A 23,653-nucleotide genomic window follows, 5' to 3' on the forward strand; every position below is an offset into this window, starting at 1 on the left:
GCATTTCAGCATTTAAGCGATCAGTCGCTGTGTGGTGCTGTTTTGAGTTATACTCACTTCTAGCTATCACCACCATAGACCATAGAGGTGCTAGAGGACGATGAGACTATACAAAAACATAGAACTAGTGCTCTTCCTGCCGAGTGCCATAGACGACAAAAAACACCAATATCAATTTGACAATGAGCGATTAATTTGTTGCCACCTGATTCCACCACCTCGGAGAAATAACCCGGTTCAGTGAACTAGATCCTCGGTCAGTCCACCAGCACTTTTATATGCAGTGAAAACCTGTTAATAGGATCAGCTTTTTCAAGCCGGTTCACTGTTTCATCTTGTTTACTGGGATGATGAACGTTTTCATTGTTCCATCCAACACAAAAGGCTAATTCTCTGATTCAAGCACACATTTAAGTGGAGTTAAATAAGAAATATTCATCCGAGCTGTATATTTATTGTTGAAATGTGCTTGCTTTGGCAAACACAGTGCAGCGGAGCTGAATACATTATTTTCCATCACTTAAGTCCAAAATGCCTGTAGAGTAATCAAAGTAATGCCTCACTGACCTCAACGTTTGGCCCGAAATTTATTTCATTGCTGCTCACAAACACACTCTTGCATTGTGAGAGTGAAATAAAGGCGAAGTTAATGTTGTGGGTGGATTTGGAGCAATTATATTCTCCATTAAGCCTCCTGTTGAAAGTGTCTATTATTTGTCCAATTGCTTTTTGAATGTTTTTGAAAGCAACCTTGACATTGCCTTCATTATCTGCTTGATATAGTAGCAGAGGTTTTGTTACATTTCACATTTCTGCTAATAATTGAATGAAATATACCTGTGAAATCGGTGAGTAATTCCTCCTGTAGGTTTAGAAAGCAACATTCAAATTCAGTGTGAAGCAGTATCTTAAATCTTAGATGTTATACTCGCCCCACCATGTGATGGAAGAAGTCTGTTTTATCTTATTCATTAAAATAATTTAATGAAAGAAAAATTCAAAGATGACTTCAAGTTATATTGATGACTTTATTTTAATATTGTATTTTTGTGACCTTTTCCTTATACTGCATTATATTTTAGCTGGCTATAGTCGATTTTCAAATCCTTAAAGAAAGACTATTAAATCTAAATCTATCAACAAAAACAATCTTCAGGACTGAGATGGTCATTGTCCATCAAAGTGCTTCCTGTCCCACAGTCACAGAGATCCTCATCACATCCTGCATCTAATCCAATTATTACATTTCAGTAGAGAGTAAACAACCTGGAGTTGGATTACCGACATGATGAAATCACTAAAATGGCCATATAAATGGTAATTAGCCTCATGATTGTAATGGGCCTCCTCAGGCTCAGTTATATTCCAGATGGAGACGACTTTCCTGTTGTTTCTCAACATGTCAAAGATCAGACAACTTCAGAACAGTCATTGTGCTCTAGATGCACATGTGAGACGGTGGTTCATGCTGTGTAAAAGATGTAGCACCTTGAAAGATTGGAAGTGTGTAGTTACAGAAAGTCAGATCTACTTGAGGGCTACAGCCATTATAAATTATAATTGCCTCAAGTCTCCTGTGGGAAGAAGATTTTTGGGCGTTTTATTTATTTAGTTTGAATTTAAAAACTACTTTTTTTTAATCTTTCGAAATGATTACGGTTTATACCGTTTTTTAAATGTTATTTTTGTTTTCTGGAAAACATCTCGCGTGCGTGCGTGCGTGCGTGCGTGCGTGCGTGCGTGTGCGTGTGTGTGTGTGTGTTTTCTTAAAGCTTTAACATTATTGACGTTATCAGCAGGGAACAAACACATCAGGCATGTTTAGGTGACTCACTATTTATGAGTGTGTGCAATTTGGTGGAGATACAAATAAAAATACAAATCTAGTGAATTTAAATGCACTGTCTTAAGGGCATTGGCGGAGATATGTGGTCTCTGAGTGCACTTCTACTTTCTTTCAAATTTAACTACCTTATCTTTTGTCACAAATATGGTCTAAATCCGCTATTTCTAAAGGAGTTTTAAATTAAATTTGTTTTCTGGAAATTATCTCACGACCTCCACTTGGTGCCCTGTGTGTGTGTGTGGAATCATCAAGCTTGAACATTATTGACGTTATCAGCAGGGAACAAGTTGCATTCTCCCGGATAGAGATTGAGATGTCTCTGATAATCTGTTCTGACCTTCTGTCGCTTTGGTCCCAAAGAAGCCAAAGAGGCTGAATTATGAAATCCTTTCTGTTATTGAAGAATTACCGGACGAACGATGGCAACAACACCAGCTATCGATCTGTAAGATTCAGCAATAGGAGAAATGTTTGAAAAACTTAAATGTGTAAGATTGGCAACAAATGCAGTAGTTGTAAAGTGGTCATTTTCCCATTGGAGCCGTGAATCCCTGTTAGAGCAGAATCTGAGAGGATGGACATCCATTATCTGTAGTGCCGTAGAGGTAGAGAAGATTATCTGACTCCTGCAGGTTGAGCCGGCATCCCACAGTTTGCAGACATCAAGATCCATCTCCCGACTGTCGATCAGAGTCTGGCGCTGTCTCCATTAGCACCTCGTGGCAGATGTTTTCCACCCGCCGTCCATTGCTTAGTGTCACACATCCTTAATTGGGCATGGTAATTATCCAATCACACGATATTAAGTGTCCTATTTGTGGAAATGTGGCTCCTGAAAATGAATAGTTATTGATTAGCAACACTGACATTCAACTTACTCCTTTTCGCACATTAGCCTAGCATTGATTGCTGGCAGCACTTCCTGAGAATCGACCCGATTCCTAATGTGCGGTCCAGGCTTGACCATTAGAACCATCCATTATCACGCTTGCCATCCATAGGCCTGTCACTGAGGTCTGGTGGGAAATTGGCAAGCAGACATGATTGTGACTGGGAGGCAAAAGCAGATTTAGGTTCTCTAGTTTCTGTCAGCAAGCTATTGCATAATTAATTGATTATAGCTTATATACTGTGTGGGTCTGTTGCTTCTTAGAATATGTATGAATGATGCTTTATGTGTGTGAGTCCGTTTGTTGTTTTTCCATCAGCCACAATGTGTGAATTTTACATTTTGCATGAAGCTCGCGGATTAGTCTTGTGTTTTTTGTTGTGTGAGACTTTGTAATGTTACCCACTTACAACTTCTCTTTTTTCTGTTCCTTGGAAATGAACTGAAAAATGTGTCTCTAACCTTCATGGAATATTTATACATCTCATGCTGGGACTTCATATGGATTTGCAGTGGTCACGGCCGGATTAACCTTTCACACAGCCCAAGGGCGAAAATCTGTTGCCGAGCGCCTATTGAACCCTCACCCACCCTGTGTGCACACGGCAGACAGTGTGTGACAGCTTCCTTATTATATGTATGCCCTCGCTGGAATACACCACCTGGCCTCCGATTTTTCTTTGTGTAAATTAGCTTTTAGAAATTTGAATAAAGTTGTATTCCTGTCATCGGGAATAGCAAGTGTCATTCAAAACACAAAAGACTGAGGATCAGATCCCAAATACAACAGAAACATTGTAACCTAAGAAACCTTAAATGTTATTTCTGCCAATTAAGGAGGTTACATTTTATTCTGCATTTGTTTATTTATTTGCTAGTAAGATTACGCAAAAAACACTCAACCGATTTTCATGAAATGGTGTGGAGTGGTGGAGTGTGACCTGAGGAGGAACCCATTCAATTTTGGTTGACGTGAGATTGGACATTTTTCTACAGTCTACATTCATGGCTCTTGACGAAAAATGTTTTCGGGGACTTTATGACTGTGTGCAATTTGGTGCAGATCCAAATAAAAATCTGGATCTAGTGAATTTAAATGTGGTTTCATAAGGGGCTGTTTGTGGAGGTACGAGCTCTACTGTGCCATTCTTGATTTAATTGAGCCAGCAGTCAATTATTAGCCTTTTCCCGTCTCGACGAAAGTCATCTCGATGCACCGTAACGGCTGATTCATGGTTCTGCATTGAAGCTGCGTCGTAGCCTACGCACAGGGCCGAGCATTCATAGTTGTGCGTAGGGGTGTGTGAGCCGCGCTGCAATTACACACGCTGAAACGCTAGTGGCGGTAGAGTTTCTATGAAAATGTTGAGCGTCTTCTGGCTTCTGGTCCGCTTAATAACAACTTCTCTGGCGTCTCTGTTTACTTCAGAACAATGGCGAGTGTTACTAAGCGGATCGTGTTGGAGTTGGAGCTGATAGACGTTGAAGAGCAATTACTTTTCTTAAGGAACAACAACGAAGAAGAGAAAGATTGCTCGGTGGATGTTTTTAAGCGGTAGGAAGAGTTCTTTGCATTAGCCGCGATACAAGTGTAGGAGGGTAAACAGTGAGGCTGATAACACCGAGCTAAAATTAAAAAACCGGCAACATTGAATTACAGGCTGCATTGTTTCCTGTTAATCCTTTAATCCAGGTGGGAAATGGTGGACTGACAATGAAAAGCACTTTAAAGAAAGTTAATTACAGAATGTAAATACATTGAATGGACCAATTGCTTAAAAAATGCCAAACATAAATAGTATCAAGAACAAAGATGAATATAATTGGAAATCTTGAGGTTTAGAAACACAACTTTATTTAACATGCAGTGAATCTTGGGCCTTTCAGACCCACTGAAGTTGCCCACTTAATAATCCACTCTTCATGGAGGTTGGTCCTCAATAATTTCAGCCACTATGAACAACCATAATCACGATTAATGATAGTAAAATAATAGATTCTGGTATTTCCCCCCTTTCCTGTTCTTTTACAGTGGTTAAAGACACCTTCACCAACATATTACTATCATTATGATTTATGATTCTTTTCTCTTCCCTGACATCTTACCATCCAAGTCCTTGCATTGCTGGCTGATTTTCATTCTCTCCCCTCCGGTAGCCTTCTGTCCAAGTAGAGAGCCAGTCAGCTGTGTGCGGCCTGATTTCATTGCTCATACTGATTGTCCGCACAAGTGATCTCTTTATGTTCTGCATTCATGGCTAACCTGTTGCTGGGTGTCCCAAGGTAAGGAGAGATCTATCATCGTAGCAGAGCCAGGCAGTTTAATAACGCTGCTGTGGATTCCTGAGAAAAGCCAGGCATTTATTTAATGTAACGTGGGCAATGTTGGGGGGCTGACAGATGACCCAGGCGGGAAAGAAATTATGTCCCATTTCCTCTACCTGCTGAATTCATATGGGACAGCAGCCTGGGAAGGAATGCACTCCCCTAAATACATACCCTAACATGTATATTTACGATTTAAATGAAGACTTTAATCCCCTTATTTCTTTGTTTATATATACTTTTTGAATATGATAAACACTGCAGGATTTTAAATGATCTAAATTCCGCTGATCACAACCTCCTCTACTGTACGGAGCCTTCATTTGTAGATATATTCAGTTTCCTCATTATTTTTAATAAAAGTAGTCAAATCTCTCAGCCATAAACACGATTTTCAGTTTATTATCATGTATTTAACTCCATGTAAAGGTTATTGAGTATGTGGTTTGTAGTGGTGTTGAGCTGCACTGCCACATATTGAGAGGCGTTTCTGCTTTGCTGACTTCAATACAACTCAGTACAACATCACTGCTAACCAAAAACTCAGAAATGAACATATTTGAATTAACACCTCGATAACAAAACAACAGAAACTGGCCATAATAAGCTTCATGGAGGTTTAATATGTTTTGGCCAATTTCTTCCTCCAGTTACTCATAATTGTTCTGTTTTTGAGTTTTTGTTACAGCTGTATGAAACACATTATACACCCACACAGACTTTAACATAAAACATAAACAGAATACATTAAAACACGTTAAAATATGTCAAGCACATAGATGCTGGAATTTACCCCCAAAACACTAAATAGTGTAACACAACACCAAATCTGATGTACACGGCTCAAGGGATAATGCGGGTCGTCCAATAGTCAGAAGGTCGAATGGGTCGATACCTGGTTCCTGGTCTGCATTCGAAATTGTCCTTGGGTAAGATACTGTACTCCAAAGTGAGGACGCATTATGTGTGATAGAAAATGTGTAGAAAAGTTTTGAATACTGCATTGTAGGGGCTTGTAGTGTAAAGAGTGGTCGATAAGATTGGAAAAAGCATTTTGTAAATACAGTCCTTTTATCATTATTATAATCATCACATCATGTTATTAATAGTTAAAGCAAGATCGCCATCATCAAGCAACAATACTACAAGGAACACAGATTATTCCTCACCATTTGCCATAAGATGAAATTCATGTCAGTGTCAACCCAGGATCCAAATAATGCTTCTGTTGTGAGAAATACACATATTATTTTATTATATTAGAAACTTGAGCTTTAAATGATCAGGACCATCTGTCCTGGCAACAAATCAGCTGTTGTTTGGATTAATATTAATAAACATATCAGTTTCCTCAATCACAAAACACAAAACCCTTTATGTCGCTTCACGTTTGACGTTAGTTTTTGGAGCTCTGTAAAATCTCCGCTGTATTTGCCAGGACTTGTAACATTCAAGTAGGGGCCAGGGTCCTCACACAGTCTGCACAGTCCATAATAATAACAGTAGTAGAGTTACCATGAGTGTCAAGCAGCTTGAGCCTTGTGGAAACAGGAAACATGTAAAATTGCACTTTAGAGCAAGCAGCATCAGATTTATCTGTTTAGAGCATATTCATTAATAAAACAGGAGGGTTTAAAAAAAGAAAAGGTGTCTACTGCAACTCTGTGCTTCCCAAAACAGCAAAGGTGTTTATGCTTTGCTCTGCTTATAAATATTTCAAAAGTGATTACAAAGGCCTTTCAACACAAATCTTCATCCTGATATGCAAAGATCGAACAAAACAACGTTTAAACACTCCCAGTTCCTTTGACATTTCATTGGGTTTAGTGTTCTCAGATATTTGGTGATGGGTTCGGATCTTATGCATAAAATATTCTGCGTGTTAGCATAGTCCACAGGGCATTTGTCAAGATTTACAGAGTGTTGCTCCAGAATACCTCCTTCCTCTCTGTACTGGTGGTGTACACCACTTCACATTGATGCTCCTTATTGCGTTGAAAGTTTGCTGTGGCAAGAAGCCTGCTTGTAAATCATGCATATTGGATGAGACATGCAGCAGATGAGCCTGGGCCCTCCAGTCATGCCTGGCATTAATTAAATATCAATTGGCCCTGCTTCCGTACCTCATTTCATGCCACATTCACACCTTGTCTAGGCTTGTTGAGGAAGAGTTAGAATGAAAGTTGTGGCCTTGCAGCATCATACAATCCTCAGCACTGTTGTGCTCCAGCATCGAGGTCCTATCGATATCAATTCGGACTTGATTTCTATTGGGAATGCACAAGAAAAGAAAAGAGTTGGAATGAAATCCAAACCGAATAACGGTTTCTACTGGGAGGGAGAAAATATGGCAAGATGGTTGATTGTTTTGAGTCTCAATCTTTTGATGAAATGAAATGAAAAAGAAAAATAATCTTTGACATAAAAGATTACATCATTATATTTAGAGAATATTCTGACATATAATTTAAAGTTATATGTGGTATGATATATGCCTCACAAGGATGCTTAGTGGTGAAATATTAGCCTTGTCATAAACGGTGGCTGTATTTTGCCCCAGAGTTTCCTTGATTCTATACTTTGCTGAGGGACACTACACGATGGCTGAATATACCACGGACTGTATATGTAGCTCCTCCCACTGTACAAAATAAAGCTAAAATATCTTGAATATCTACATGTGCTCGTCCAATCACGGGTCAGTCTCAGCTGTCAATCATGTTTACCTTGTTATTATAGCATTTAATCACTATATAAAAAATAAAAAATTACCGGAAGAAATGAACACTTAAACATACATTACTGTGATAAGAACAATACCTACAATGACAGAAAGCATCTTTGGGAAAAAACACATTTAACATGTACTTTGACTTTTTAGTTAGGTCCATGTCCCATCCACTAACATGGAAAAGCGGGGTTTCATGACCTATACTGTAGCCTTCCACTAAGGGGCGATCAAGATGATTTGGCTTCACTGATGGGGGACAGTCATGTCGTCCATCTTTATGGAATATACCCTGAGGTCGCAGAAGTAAAATATGTCTGAGGAGTGTCACCTGCACACTAAAAAAAATATGTTGAAAAGCTTTCAAAGATTTAAAACTCTGACCTTAATAGATCCTAATTTTTTTTATTTCACCCTGTCCATGTTTTAGGATGATTTAGCCTCAAATCAAAGAATTAAAAAAGTAAAATCAATTAAATTAATAAATTTGATGAATACAAAACTGCTTTGCTTCGCAGAGTTTTAATAAAATGGCTCATTTACTATATAAAAGGCTTCTCGTGTAGCATGTGGACTTGTATGACGTGTGTTTTATAAATGTCAGAACATGGCCTGTGCTTTTAATGTGGTTGTGTTAACCTCAGTGCTGCAGAGCAGACGTATGGATTATATTTGACCATCCTTGGATTGGAGCATATCAGCACGAGCAGAGTTTCTGCTCAGTTCACTGACACTTAATGGAAAGTCAGCAGCACTCATCACCTTTTGATGTTGTGTCAGGGATCCCCCTAATCCTCAGAGGGTTAGGGCGGAGGGCACTCGCTCCCCGCTGAGGGGCTGAAGCCACTTAATGGGTCACAAAGTTAATCAACCACAGGGGGAGTCTGACGGACCTGGTGGGATCGGTTCAGTTGGAGAGCAACGGACCACATGTAATGGAGCATATATTTTAATACCAAGTTTGAGCAAATTCATATTTAGTTATAGGAGTTAAAATCTATTAATTACTTAAAGGGATTTAACTATTCAAATTGAAATGAAAAATAATTGTAGTTAAGTTGAACTCTATTAAGCTATCCATGTAGCTAAATTATTGTCAGCACAGTAGCAAGCTTGTTAAGCAGCAACATATTTGACACGCACATTTATATTTAAACTAATTACGTACATCCATTTATGTACAATATGTACCTACTGAACCTAAATGTCTGGCAAATTTGAAACAGCCGACTATAAACAGCCTTTTCTGGTGCTATTTTTCTTTATTTTAAGAGGCTTAGTTGCAAGGCAACAAGGTGAAAACACAATATTCCCTGGAACTTTAAATCCACATCGTTGTTTTTCTTGTTTACTGGTTTTCACTCTAACTTAATGATGTGGAAAATAAAAGGTCAAGTAAAAATTGGGCCTTTATCCTTTAACCAGACTAAACATCACCATCAGAGTGACTGCTGGGTTCTGTCTACTTTAGAATGCCACATTCATTCACAGAGTTACATGTAAGAAAATGTTAATTACAATACATGAAGTCCACTAATTGAATACTGAATACTGTTTTCTGTTATCTGTGGTGAATTACATTTGAAGTTACCTTCCCACACACCACTCTCCTGACGTTAAATCCTTTTAGTTGCCAGTTTATGAAGTAAAAGCACAGTAGCCTCCAACATGTACTTATATAATTAAAATATTTCTTTGCTTCAGTGCGGGTATAGTTGTAAAAGCACTGTGCAATAAACCCCATCCTCTTCAATGACCTTACAGTTGAATAAACATCTCTCAAAAACACAAACTGAACATTGTAACCTTCATGAACATAGAACCTATTGCAGAACTACTGTACAGGACTACATTAGTTTGGTACATCTAATAAAGTAGTCTTATAAAATGCCTTCTGAAAAAAAATATTGGTCTAAATTATAAGAATAAAAGAGTGAGAGGGACACATACAACACGTGTACCCATAAGCAGGCATTGTGACTATTAATGAAACTTTCTTTTGAAATTTGTACATTAGTCCTGCAAGGTTACCGCAATTTATACACTGAAATGATCTATAACCAGTGATTTCAGTATTTCATTTTTTTTTACTGGAGTGCTATCAAAGAAGACGCACTTCTTTTCTGTTTTATAAGAGTTCAGTTCTATTGAAGACTCTGACTTTTATAATGGACCTTGGGCCGCTACAATTCATTCTCTGCAGCTTTAGAGTCTTTCATATTTAAAGACAATAACCCTGTAGGCTCTTCATGCAAGTTATATATGCACTTACTGATCAAGGGTCTGCCGGCTTATGGTGTTGCCAGAATAGTCACTCTTGTGATAAGACAAGAAATGTAATTCACGTAAATACTTATTTGCATTCAAAGCTGTTGGATTTGCATATAATTGCCATAATAGTAGCTTAAAATCTGTTCAAGCATGAAATTTGTTCCTCGACAAAAGTAACACTATAAACACTCGTGGTACCAACATTACCTCTTCTTCCTAATTTTTTAATTATCTTATTTAAACATTCTTTAGTGTCAAAGTCCTTCGCTGTCATCGTCTCGCATGCGACTCGCTCATTTCGGCTGTCCACACAGGAAAAGTTCCAGCATTTTCTGTTTGACAAATCACGTTTACATTTACTCCAAAATAACCTCTACTGGTCACGTGAATTATGATTTGAATTATTGCTCCTGTCATCTGTCGGCAGCAAAATTGAAGGTGGTGAGATGTCGTCATATCACTGCCAAATCTCACAGGAAGCAGCAGCCTTGTTCAGGACCGTCTCATCCACCTTGTAGGAGATTGGCCTGAATGGTTCCTATAAAACAAGATGAGCTAAAAACCTAATATATGACCAGGTGGTGGATGGTCAATGTGTTTTTCGAGTTGCCAAAGTGTTGTGGAAGGACAAAATTAACATTTTTATGATGTCATCGCATCATATTTGCATTCTGCCCGGTGTCCGCCCTTTTCAGCCCTTTATCTGTTTGCACATCGGCTCAATAGGACATTACACTGACTTTGTAGTAGAGAGGTAGAAGGGTGACATCTGTTTGATGTCCAGTTCAACTCATTCCTACATTTGGGTTCACACATACAGCTCCCTCACGTAATTACTAGGAAAGTTTGGGGTTGCATTTCTGCACACAGCCTCTGTCTGGGAAACTCTTCTACAGAAAGTAGATATAGGGGCTGTCATAGTCCTCATCTATATGTGTAACTAATAACATCTCCAGGATAGAAAGACCCTAGGTATCATATTATCATATTGGTGAAATTATGTTTTTATTGTTTTTTTCAGCTTTCCTTTCCTCTAGTGTATTATATAGATTTTGTCTAAGTTAAAAGTTCTAAAAGTTAAAAGGCCCATAGTAAAGCGACTCCTCTCCCCCTTAGAGAAAACACTGCTCCTGAAACACCTCGTCAGTAGTCAGGCCGATACTTCTGCATCATTGTGATATCACAATTCCCCATAGTTGTATAATGCACACTTAGCAGCTAGTCTGGCACTTCCTCTAACAAAGTGGCCAATCAGAGCAGACTGGGCTTTATCAGGAGGGGGGGCATTATAGAGACTGTAGCTAAGTAATCCATTCATCCATCCATCGCCTATACAATTATAATTTTTTGCAGATAAACCAGGTTAAAGTTCCCGTACTGTCTTGGGATCAGAACATTTTCTTGTGACACATTGAAGATGTGATTCTGTTGCTTAGTGTGGAAAACCTGTTTTTGCATCTTTTCTGTGGTCACTTCCGCCTCTAATGAATCACAGTTAATAATGGCTGTGGTTTGTTTTTCGACACGATAAACTGAAATTTGTAGAGAAAATTGTATCCTTCGCCTCCAAAAACAGCCTCAATGGTGTGGCCAGCCTCTGAAGTGCTTTGATTTTTGTTTACAGTCTTTTTTTTCTTTTTCTTCTTTCAGTTCTGAAATCCTGTCGGTATTTTTGTGAATTCTTTAATTAAATGCTGCTGAGGGACGTCCAAACCAAACACACAGATCCTTTTACATTTTCTCTGAATATTTGCTCCTGCCCTCACTGAAGATAATCGTGAATTATATTCATCTCTCAGATTTTTCTCCTGTGCGTAAATAACCCACCAGTTAGCCAACAGTTGAATAAAATCCTTTCTCCTGTTTTCCTTCTTTCTTTCTTTCTTTCTTTCTTTTTTCTTTTTGAACTACTTCATAATTTCTTTAACATATCTGCCGATGCAAAATGCATCAAATTAAGATAAGCAACCTACAAACTGAAATTCATTTTCACATCAAATATCATCGTGGCTTGAGTTTACAAACCCAAGAGTTCAAAATATTCACAGTCAGTGTTCCCTCTCGTATCGATTAACCAATCACCAATAGATGGCTCTGATGACCTGTGTGAGGCGAGGACACGCAGACTCAAACAAAGCTCCAGCTGTTGTGTAACCTCCTCACTGCAGCTTCTACGAGATCTTCATCTTCAGTGAGGCGCCTCGCCATCACTGGCCTAATCACCCATAAGCTATTCCACAGCTGGTCTGATGAAGTTTTTTTTGGTGTGTGATCCCAGGGAATAATACTCGGAGCGACCTCTGTTTATCGAAAGGTTAATGGAAGGTTAATAGGAAGAGAGGGAACAGTGTAAATTCAAAAACCTTATTATGCAAACTGTGTTTCCTGAAAAGAGTAATATCTGGTTGTGATGCGGTCGTGCTAATTAGCAATGGAAGAAAACATTCTGCTGTGTATGAAGCTGACATGAGCTGATTACTCACTCTGTGAAATTATTCTGGATGGAGGTGTTCCATTAAAACCCGTTGAGCTAATAGTGTTGAACCTGGCATAGCACTATCCTCCTTTATTTTAATCAGCTCTTTTCTGACTGTGGGTGCATGCTTTATTGTTTACATAATATAAACTGGGACCAGCACGTTCCAATTGGTTGCTGATGCAGCTAACATCATGCTGAGCTCAGCATCTAACCCGCACATAAAGCTGCGAGGCTGGAACAAAGTGCACAACGTCCCTCTGATTCTCATTCACAGACAACAGTCCCAACAAACAGAGCCAGATGGGAAACGATGCACCGGCATTCACACATCATCATCATATGAGACTGTTCTGGAACATTTGATTGATTGTTGCAAACATTTCTAATCACACAGGAAATGTTTTTTACGCATTTGACTAATCCTGATTTCATTCAACCACTGATACAATGATCATCCCTTGAGGTTAAAGAAATCTCGGTTGCCTTCAAATATTCTGTATTTCTCTGCAGCATGAAATATTTATGACTAAATAAACAAAAAATCGTAGCCAAGAATTGATCAACCTGAGATGTTACTCACTGAAGGCATTTTCACACCTGAAAGTCCCGAACAAGGTCCGAACAACGCTTCATATCTTTGTTATATTATTACACATGATCTGGTTAGATTTGGTTTCACATTGTAATTTAGGGAGCGGACTCGAGGCTTTAATTTATTGTATCGGCTCACCTTTTTGAATAAAGTGCAAAGAAAATCCGTTTGAATGGAGACAATACATGAACCTGTAATATCACCGTGGTTGTTCAACCAGCAGAATGAACTTTCCTCATCGTTCGAGCATTATATTGTCGGAGGTGGAGATAACAAGCAATCCTGCTACTGCTTCTTTTTTCTGCTATTGTTTAATGCTGTCTCTTCCTTCTGTGCACCTCCTACTGTCAACTTCCTGCAATTGGTCTGAAAGTCGAAAATATCCAAAAAGATGCAAACCAACCAAACCGTGGTTTTGTTTGATCCAGAGTGAGACCACCTCTTTTGCTCGGAAAAAAAAGTTTGGTCAGTTGGTCCATATCATGGTCCGAGGCACCTTTCATACCTGCAATTTAATTTGGACTAAACTGAAAAGTTTGAAGGTCCGGACCAAACAAAGTAGATGTGAGAACTTCCTGAGAGTAACCATAAAAATCTCAGCTAATCTGCTTCATACTTTGGTTTGACCCAATTTGATTCACAACATAATGAGACAACTGTCATCATGTTTAATTCAAAAGTTGTTACTTGTGTAACACAAATAAGTGTTAATTGGTTCATAGACACAACATCACCCTTTTCAAACCAGTGAAAAACACTCACACAAAATACAGAAAGTCTGTCAGGCAAAAAAAATAAAAAAATCTAAAAGTTTTGTGGGTTTCCATCATTTAGAATTAGAAGGTTACTGAGAAAATGGGTTCTCAGGGCCGTTAACACCTCCATTAATAGTCATGTATATATTTCTCCACACGTGAAATAGCTGAATGACCTTGTCCTGTTTATGTGGCGCCAGAGGTGTTTAGTTTGCTGTTGCATGAAGTCGACTGCATGAGCCTGAACTCCGAGGATGTGAAGGAGGGGGAGATGGGGAGAGGCAGGTTCACAGAGACCTTTACCAGTGCATGTCAATTTGATCAGCCCCGTATGTTTTTCTCAGTGAGAAAAGGAACTGCGCATGAAAAATTTAACACATCCCCCCCTTTTGTTAACACACTCTGACTCCGTGTGATACAATATTAACAGGGTTTTTTAAGCTTGTTTTTCTATCACTTGGCAGGATTTTGGGGTTTGGTTTTCACTTTTTTTCCAGTTAAATCATCATTATCACAGATAGAATTGGGCAATAATAAAATCTGATATTGTTGAGGATCGTAGGGGAATCAGTAAAACATTTAATCTTTCAGGTTGTGTCGAGTTCCTTTACATAATAGAGACAAGTGGTTATTGAAATTCTGCCAGAGCCCAAAGAGATGTGTTCAAATCCAGTGATAAACAATACGCTCTAAATGGCACAAAATAATATTTTCTGATTTAAATAGATGGTGATTTATTTTCTGATGAGCAAATAACTGATTGTTATAACTGTGCCACCTTTATACTTTCCATATCCGTGCATATGCGAGGGAGTGTGTGATGTATGTGACGTCATCAGCGGCTGAGGTTCTGTGAGGACATCCGTATACCTTCCACTTTGTTGAGTGAGAGCCAGCCGGTGTTACAAGGGCATTAATGCTCCTCCAAGAAGAAGAATAATAATAAGTCTGAGGCTGTGATAATAATTGATGCCTAATAAGTAGGCGTATGTGGAGCCATATTTCTTATGCATTAATGGACTTTCATTACAGCTTTTGTATATGACCCCAGACCAAAGAACAGACTTGGCTCCATTATCACATTTACAGCTCATTTCTCGATTTTCATGCAGTTTTTTTAATTCTTGTTTAATTCTGCGACTCTAACCTTTTGTGACGTACCGGATTTGCGGGGGAAACGTCTCTGTCCAAACAGCAGCCTGCAAAGAAAAGGTGTGTACACAGAGCGGATGCAGAGCTTTGACTTTTCCAGGCTGATTTGTATTCTGCCCGTGTGTGCAACCTGAGAGTGACTGACTGGCGGTCAGAGCCGAGTATTGACTGCTCTGAGGATGTAATAGAGGCTGGGGTGATGGGATCCAGGACATGAACACTCTCACTGTGGCATGTGCAGCAGAGCCATACAGGATATAACCAAGGCACTTAATCATTCTGCTGGCTCCATGCAGAGATGCACCAGGCCTCTGTGCTTTAGAATAATGCTTCTGCCTTAAATTAGATTCCATTGATCCAGGTTTTCTCTATAATTGCACAAACAGGATGGATGCTGGTTTTATTGGGGGTCAGAGCAGGCATTTGGAATACTTTAGCTGTAAGTACAGGGGGTAAATTAAATCAGACAAAAGGCAGGTTGACCTGATTCAAGGTGATTGGACTATTAGGAGATTGTCAGCGGATATTTATGTTGGGAGAGCAAAATATGGTCTCAGTTTAACTTGTTCAAAACCTCCACTGAATTATTATCTCTAATGTTATTACTATTACAATGAATACAATTTATTTATCATCAAAGAGTTAAGGTGTCACTCTCTTCTACTCAGGACATTTGATATTAATGTTCTTTTTTTACTTATTTATTTTTGATGATGTTATGAACAGCCCTGGTGTTTAGGGATATGTATCTTGCTGCCTTTACATGGAGCTGTACACGGTCAGCTTGGCGTTCGAAGGTTCAAGTCCAGAGAAAACTGCTGCGAAGTGATGGCAAAATGGCTGCTGCAGACGCTAACAATTTATGAAGCTAGTAGACACATAGTGTAATGTAGCACATACAAAGACATAATGTAAGAATGAAAAGATCAGATCATTGGTAACATTTATATGTTTTATATAAAGCAGTTGATAGTATATCTATGTAGGCTTGAAAGTGACTGCAGGTTTGGTGCCACCCTTGCGTTTGGCTGCATGTCTACTGCCCAGTATATCAATTAAAATACAATTTCAAATTAAATACAAAATTAACTTTATTTACTTCTCCTACCTTCTCTACTTCTAAAAGCATAGTTGTAACCCGTCACAACTCACGAGCTTTCAGAACATTCTTAAGTCGGAGGTTCTAAAACCACAGGAAGGGAGCGTTAGCATGTTTCCTCTTTTACCTGTGAGTGTGTGATGCCTAATCCACTGAATTAGGTGTTAGACAGTAGTATTATGTGCGCCTCCTCTGGTGGAGTAAACACACCGGGCAGCTGAAAATATCTTGATTGTGGCCACATTAGAACAGAAAGGAGCACTCGTGTTGGATCAGTCTTCATAAACCGGCTCCTGGCTAAACACTGGGATTGTGCGGCTGACGTGAATGAATGAGACTGTGCGAAATGACGTGATTTTGGTGGATAAAGAGTTGATTTATTCCGTTTTCTCTGGGCGTCTGGGTCTAATTGGGAGGGGATGCCGTCTCCAGCGCGGCGCTGCAGTCAATTGTTCTGTTTGAGAATGGGAGCGCTCAGCCTTCTCTCCGAGAGGTCTCAGGTGGTTTCTCTTCATTTAGCGTCTCTCCTCAGTTGCTCTGGTTTATGTGTAAACAAAACAATTCTGGGGGAGAAAAAAACACAACTGGCTCAGAAATATTCATGTGTCGACGCTTCCTCTGCTTGCTGTGCTTTGTATGTCATACTTAGATTGGGTTATATGCTGATTATTAAAATTCGTTTTAAGAGGCTTAGCTTTACACACGTCCAGCATGTGTGTGTACACAAGAGGGATTGTTTACCATATGTTGATGCGTGTGTTGGAAAGTGTGACAGGGATAATTTCACCCATTTTTTCCCCCTAAGGTGTTTTTTGTTATAAAGTGAAAGTTTATGAAGTGAACAGTTCTTGCGGAGCTGTTGGGTGATGACGTCGCACTTTTTTAGGGAGTATCAGCTAAAACAGCTAAATCAACTGAGACATGTCCACTCCCGTCTCTTGCTTTCTGATTTGATGGACAGGATTTAGGACTAAAGAATCTGTTTGGGTATAAGTCTCAGAAATATACAACTTTTTTTTCATGAACCCCTAATGTGTTCCATAGAAGATGTGTTTGTGTCAGGACAAATAGGAGTAGGAGAAATACAAAGAAATGCTGCCTCTGCATCTGCTGTCACGTCTTCCATTGAAAGCCTTTGTAACAGTTTGTGAGACATGACAAGATGAATCAAAATGTAGATTTGAATGTTAGAACTAAGTGACAACCCAGTGTGGAGGTTTTATTCACAGCACACAAGACGTTTCCTGGATTTTGCAGTTTCTGTAAAACTGATGAATGAGATCTGGAATCGTAGATGGCAAAAAATCGTATGAGCCACAACATATTTTAGAAGATGTAAACATTAACTTTATGGAAAACTTGCTCTGTCAGCTTTTGCAAAATAGCAGTTGCTACATTTTGAATTATTTAAAAAAATATATATTCTAGAAAAATGGTTGCACAATCCCATAATGAGATGATTACTGCACACAATTAAACATCTGTGTAATCACACATTTAATTGTCTGTGATGATGCTAATGAGGCACAGGGAAGGACGCTGGTGTTATTCTTATTTAGGAGAAAAATGGGCAAAAACACAATATTCTTACCAGCTCAGTCTGGATACTTGACTATTATTTACTCACTAAACTTTATAGAGACATTTTCTTAAATGGTAGTAATATATAATAATCTCTCTACCTTCACTTATTCACAGCCGACTCACTGAAAAGACGCGTCTCCTCTCAGGTTCAGCTCTCGGGTTTATTTCTGGTAGCAGGCGGTCTAATAACACTGTCAAATAACACAGAAATCAATGTGGTTAAACGGTTGCGAAGCTCTCACCCCTGCAGGCTGCAGTCAACAGCTGAGGAGCTCTGTCACAGTGTTTGATTCTGCACAACAAAAATAACCTCAAATGTAGATCTATTTATTCAAATTTACATTGTCTGATATTTGTTATTAATATTTGTGTCTTGAATCCATTTAATTTCACAGACTGACATGATGACAAATGACAGAATCTGAATTTATGTATAGGAGGGAGGTGGGAATAAGTGAAGGACATTTCTGCAACTACAATACAAATACTTGAGTTTACTGCACTAAAGCCTCTCTACCAGGCTATTTAATCTGTGTCAACTTTCTAATTCATCCTTAATATTATTGGTTCATTTATGCATCACATGACTATAGCCTCCAATCACATTCAAGCTTTTGTCATATTCAATAATGGATCACTTCAAACTCTGCATTGCTGCTTGAATTCTTTGATTCTTTGAATTCCATCATATTAAACTGTGAAGGTATTTGCAAAGTTACTGGGCTTAGATTCAATGCACCCTGTTGCTCACACAGTCAACATGAAGATCTTGGACTCGAGCTCTTATGGCCGACCCTCCTATAACCACACAAAGGGCTCTCTTCCATCACCGCAGCTGGCGCAGTTAGTGTGCTATTGATCATTGTTGGTCCAAGTCCTCAGGAATCAGCTTATATTGATTTAGCTTCAGTTGTAAGCCTCTCTCTCTGACCTGTGTCTCTCTTCAGACCAAACGCCTTTTCAAACATCCTAACCTCTCTGCTGAGGGTTTACTAAAACATGTCATTACGCCAGCACTTTCCAAGCAGATTTCCAGAGTCAGTTGTGTGGATCCTAAAAACAGACGGAGCATAATAGCTCTTTTCAGCCATTAGCTCTTTGGAGAATGAACTCGTTGTGGCCACAGAAGAAAGATATTTTCTCTTTTGGGTCGTTATTGTGAGGATGCAGTTGTGCTATTTGAGGGATAATATGTGGCTTCGTGTGGACGTTCAATATCATTGTTATAACCAGAAGAATCAGCAGTGATGATGGGAAGTAGTAGCTACAATGTAATGTGTATGTGAGACCTTTGATAATGTGAATTTGTAATTAAGCAATATTTTAGACTGCTTTAAATACTTTGGACAAATGTTAAATACATTGCAAAATGTTTTATCACAACAAAGTAAAGCACAGTCAAAATTCTACATCTTTTGTTGCTTTTGTTTCTTTCAGACCTCAGTGATTTAGTGCAAAAATGTAAAGTGATGTTGTGAAATAATGAGCCACAAATCAGCCGTGGTGTCTGTATCAATCAAACTGTATAGTTAAATATAAAAGTTATGAATCAGCTCCTCAAATGAACATTATTCTCTTTAGTTTCCTTTTGTTCCATCGATTTCTTAATTTGGTTCTTTTATCCCTGCACCTGCAATAATATAAAATGTTTCCTTAAGCAAATTACATACTTTTACATTTTAATAGATTATTTTGGTCAGAGCTCATGTTCGTGACTCTGAAGTTTTACTTTTGAAGCAAGAGTTTATTTTGTGTTTCCACTGCAGTGAAAATAAAACCGCACTTTCACGGTTGCAAAATTGATTAATGAGTAAAATGCATCCAGCCATTCTGTCTGCAGCCTGTTGCTGCGTTTGAAGCTTCGGTACAAGGAGTTGATTGAGTTGAAGTTCACTGCTCTTGATTACAACATACTTACAAATATAATATATCAGATGTCATGCAATGTGATATTAGATAGAACTATCGTGATTCTCATTGGAAAATCCAGTCATTACAGCAACAAGTAATTCCTGTGGATTCTGCGATGGTGAAATAATTTACAGGCTATTTCTGCTGCACCATAAAAAGTGGAATTGAAGTCCACAGAGTACAAATGGCCTCTGCAGCAGGTCTTATTTTTCAGCTAGTAAGATAAAGTTTGATAACAGAGCCTTTATATAGTGTGAAAGGGTCTGGGTTAGAGTAATCCCACCTGCGACAGACTTATGACCCTGAGGCCTATAAGTGAGAGGCTGAAAACTCCGGGAGCAGCTGGTCTGTCGGGGTCCTGCCGCCCTCCTTCCCTGCGGGGATGAAGCAGGATGGAGGCTGAGGTGTCCTGAGGTAACATCAGTGGGGCTAAAGAGGACACTGCATTTCTCTCAGGAAGGGACAGTGAGTTTCCCGTCTCGACACTCGAGGCCTCCAAAGAGATGTAAACAGCAAGATGGATGTTGGCAGCTGGTGCGGTGCAGTTGTCTGAATTGATATCCGTTGCTGTTAAGTGTAATCTCAAAGGTGTAGAGAAACAGGCTTTGGAGTTCAAGTCCAGGTGGTTTGAGATATATAATATGAAGGTTAGAGGGAAAAGGGTGCAGATTTTTTTTTGCTTTATTTTATGAAGTCATCTTCTCATATACTGTATGTTCAGATTTTGTCTTGGTTAACTGTTGTCACTTATACTTACACTCCCCACTGCAAGTTCTGTTGAAGGCAAAAACAAAAAAGTTACCTCCCTGAAGAATCCAGGCAATGGACAAGGTCCCTATCCAAACCTTATCTGCAGTGTGTAACAAAGTGTGCAGCTGTGATGGATTCACATGAAGGACGTTATTAAATGAAGGACTCTGTGTTATTCAGAGGTTTAATGATGCACCTTTCAGAAACTGTTAAAAGCACAGCGAGGAACCATCAACCTGCTTCCTTTGGACCTTGGCACATTAACGGCAACGCTGATCAATGCCACGAAATAGAGTGATGAGATTTAGTGAATTATTTTGCTCAAGGAAAAGATGGAATCAATATCAAGCTATGATGATCTGGGGCTTTTATTTAATAAAAAGAGAAAAAAAGACAAAATACCTGGGCTCACCCAATAGAACTTGGTCCAGGAGCTGAAACTGTATGACAGTATCTTCAGGGCCTTTTTCACGACGTCTGTTGGACAGTCTTTGCATTTAATTTGGCTAATGTCCAATTTGGTTAATTGTGGGGCCGGGGTAGAGCGGTTGTCCTCTAACCAGAAGGTCGGTGGTTCGATCCCAGTCTTCCCCATCTGCATGCCGAAGTGTCCTTGGGCAAGATACTGAACCCCGAATTGCCCCTAATAGAAAAAGTGCTGCCCTGCTTTGAGTGCCAAAAAAGAAAATTCTGCCTGAATTTGATCATCTGACACAGGTCACCTTGTATTAGGTCACACTACTCCGCTCCTCCGCTCCCTTCACTGGTTACCAGTGGCTGCCCGCATCCGTTTCAAAACATTAGTACTTGCGTACCGTGCTGCGAACGGATCGGGTCCAGTCTACATCCAGGACATGGTCAAACGTTACACCCCAGCCCGTTCACTCCGCTCTGTTTCAGCCAATCGGCTTGTTGCTCCCTCACTGCGAGCTAAACACTCATCAAAATCACGACTGTTTGCTGTCCTGGCTCCTAAATGGTGGAATGAGCTCCCCATGGACATCCGGACAGCAGAAAGTTTACACATCTTCCGCCGCAAACTAAAAACACACCTCTTCCGACTATACCTTGAATAAAATGTTTAAACTAACAATTTAGTAGCACTGAAATGGCACTTACTTATAGCACTTTGTAGTTTAGCTTTTTTTTTTAAGACATTGTACTTTCTCGATTCTTGTTGTTCTAGGTTTGTACCCTTTGTTGAATGCACGTATTGTAAGTCGCTTTGGATAAAAGCTTCAGCTAAATGTAATGTAATGTAAAAAAAGTAAAAAGTCTAAATCTCCTTGCTTCATGCATTCCAAGCTCAATACTAGCAGTTTGTTAAAATTCAATCAACAGCAAGAAACAATAACAACAGATTATTCAGTTGCTAATTTCTTTTCTGTTCTAGAGAGCTAATTGTTTACGTGCTAGTTATCTAACTACACAATCAGTTTAAACAGACAGGGACAGACTGTATTTACCGTTAAGTCCTGTCCGACAACAGCAGAGCTAATGCTACATCTCTTTGGTTTATCTTTAGTCTCTAAACACACACGATTACCCCAATTCACCCTCGCATGTGAAATTATCACATGAAAACAACATGTCTAGTCGGTAAAGACCTTTAATCTTAGAAATGACACATATGGAGCACAGTGTGTAACATGAAGGGTCAAGAATAAGAGCAGTCACAATGTGGTGTCCGGGCAGCTTAAGATGCTCATCTTAAACTCCTCACCTTCTTTTTCACCATCTTTTGTATGTGTGTGTGTCTGTTGCTCTAAAAATAAACAATATGGCACCATAAAGTACACACTGATCAGCCACTATACAACATTAAACTCACCGGAATATACGACCACACGACTGAGAGCAGAAACTGAGAATATAGAATAATTTTACAGCTGCCGCGATGTGCAGTGTTAAATGTCACATTTTCATGAATATAAATTACCTAAGAGGAAATTGATATGAGAAGTGTCCTCTCAGAGGCTCCACAAACTGGAATCCATGTCGAAATAAACAGAAACATTTATAGAAATCTACATGTTGATTGATGCTGATTTAACTAGCATGCCTTCAGCTTTAAAACCTCGGCACAAACACTCAGCTGTTGACTCACAGGAGCGTCCAAGATGCTCTCTGCTGCACCTCGGGGGAAGAGAGGGAGGCTGCAGGTGCTCTATAGCTCCATCGGCTCCCTATAAATAGGGTGGTGGAAAATTAACAAACTCCCTTAATGGTTTAGTGGGTGCTCTGAACGATGTGTGAAGCCTTATGGCTGCGGTTAGAACAACAAACCCCAAAACGTGAGATTTTGTAGAATGGTGTAAATCTTTAATGCTGCTGAAATGTATCGAATGGTTTATTCTCAGCTTCCAATTAGTTTGATATCATGGCTTATGTTTTCATTAAAATGATTATTTTTCCAAAAAAATCCTGGATAAGTAAGGAGCTTAAAAGGTACATTTACATAAAAGTGTGTATTATAGAGCAACTTTGATCATCTCATGGTGTTTCGGATTAGAGATGAAAACATGATACTGGCAAGAGAATATATTTTGTTGTTTTCTTATATTTTTATTTTTCAATTGTGAACAAACTCCTTTAGAAGACAAATAGCTACTTTAATGTTCAACCTGAGCCTGAGAAACATTATTCCTCTGTGTTCTAGACCTTTACTGTTGCCTGAAACCCATTAAAACTCAGAAATGAGCCACAAAGTGTGACATTTCCCTTCATTACAATGACCAGGGGCCCTATAGCTTAATAAAGTTGATCCAATATACTGGTGCACATACTCACTAGTGTAGGCCTATTAATCAACTTCTAATAATACACTCTTACTCCTTTAAGTAAGTTTGCTTAAAGCCACCGTGCCCAGCTGTGGAAGTAAATTTCATTACCTGTGTGTGTGTGTGCGTGCGTGCGTGCGTGCGTGCGTGCATGCGTGCGTGTGTCCTAGGGCAAAGTGATGTGGCCAAAAATTATACCAAGATAAAAATGTTCATATCGGTCGATAGCGGTAATAATCACTATACACATTTATTATTTATTTTAGGCTTAAAGGCTATGACAATTGATCAACAGTCCCTGATTAAATGTTTATTTTTTCTTTATTATGAGGAGCTCTCTAAGCTTTGACACATTTCAGGATTCAGAGGTTAAAACTTTTTATGCTGTTGATTCTTCCTGCCGGGTCAAATTCTAATAAACAAAACCTGAAACAGAACATTTTACAAATCTGAGGTATACCTCCTTAATGTGCTTACATAATGCATAAGCAT

The 23,653-nt window shown here is 39.1% G+C and overlaps 1 protein-coding gene across 1 annotated transcript in view; it reads left to right on the forward strand.

The window, feature by feature from the left end:
* Positions 1 to 23,653, forward strand: part of gpc5a (glypican 5a) — a 116,666-nt gene that overhangs the window by 92,234 nt on the left and 779 nt on the right. The window lies entirely within an intron of this gene.

The sequence above is a fragment of the Hippoglossus stenolepis genome, chromosome 1 (genome assembly GCF_022539355.2).
Source record: "Hippoglossus stenolepis isolate QCI-W04-F060 chromosome 1, HSTE1.2, whole genome shotgun sequence".
Classification (NCBI taxonomy): Eukaryota; Metazoa; Chordata; class Actinopteri; order Pleuronectiformes; family Pleuronectidae; genus Hippoglossus; species Hippoglossus stenolepis.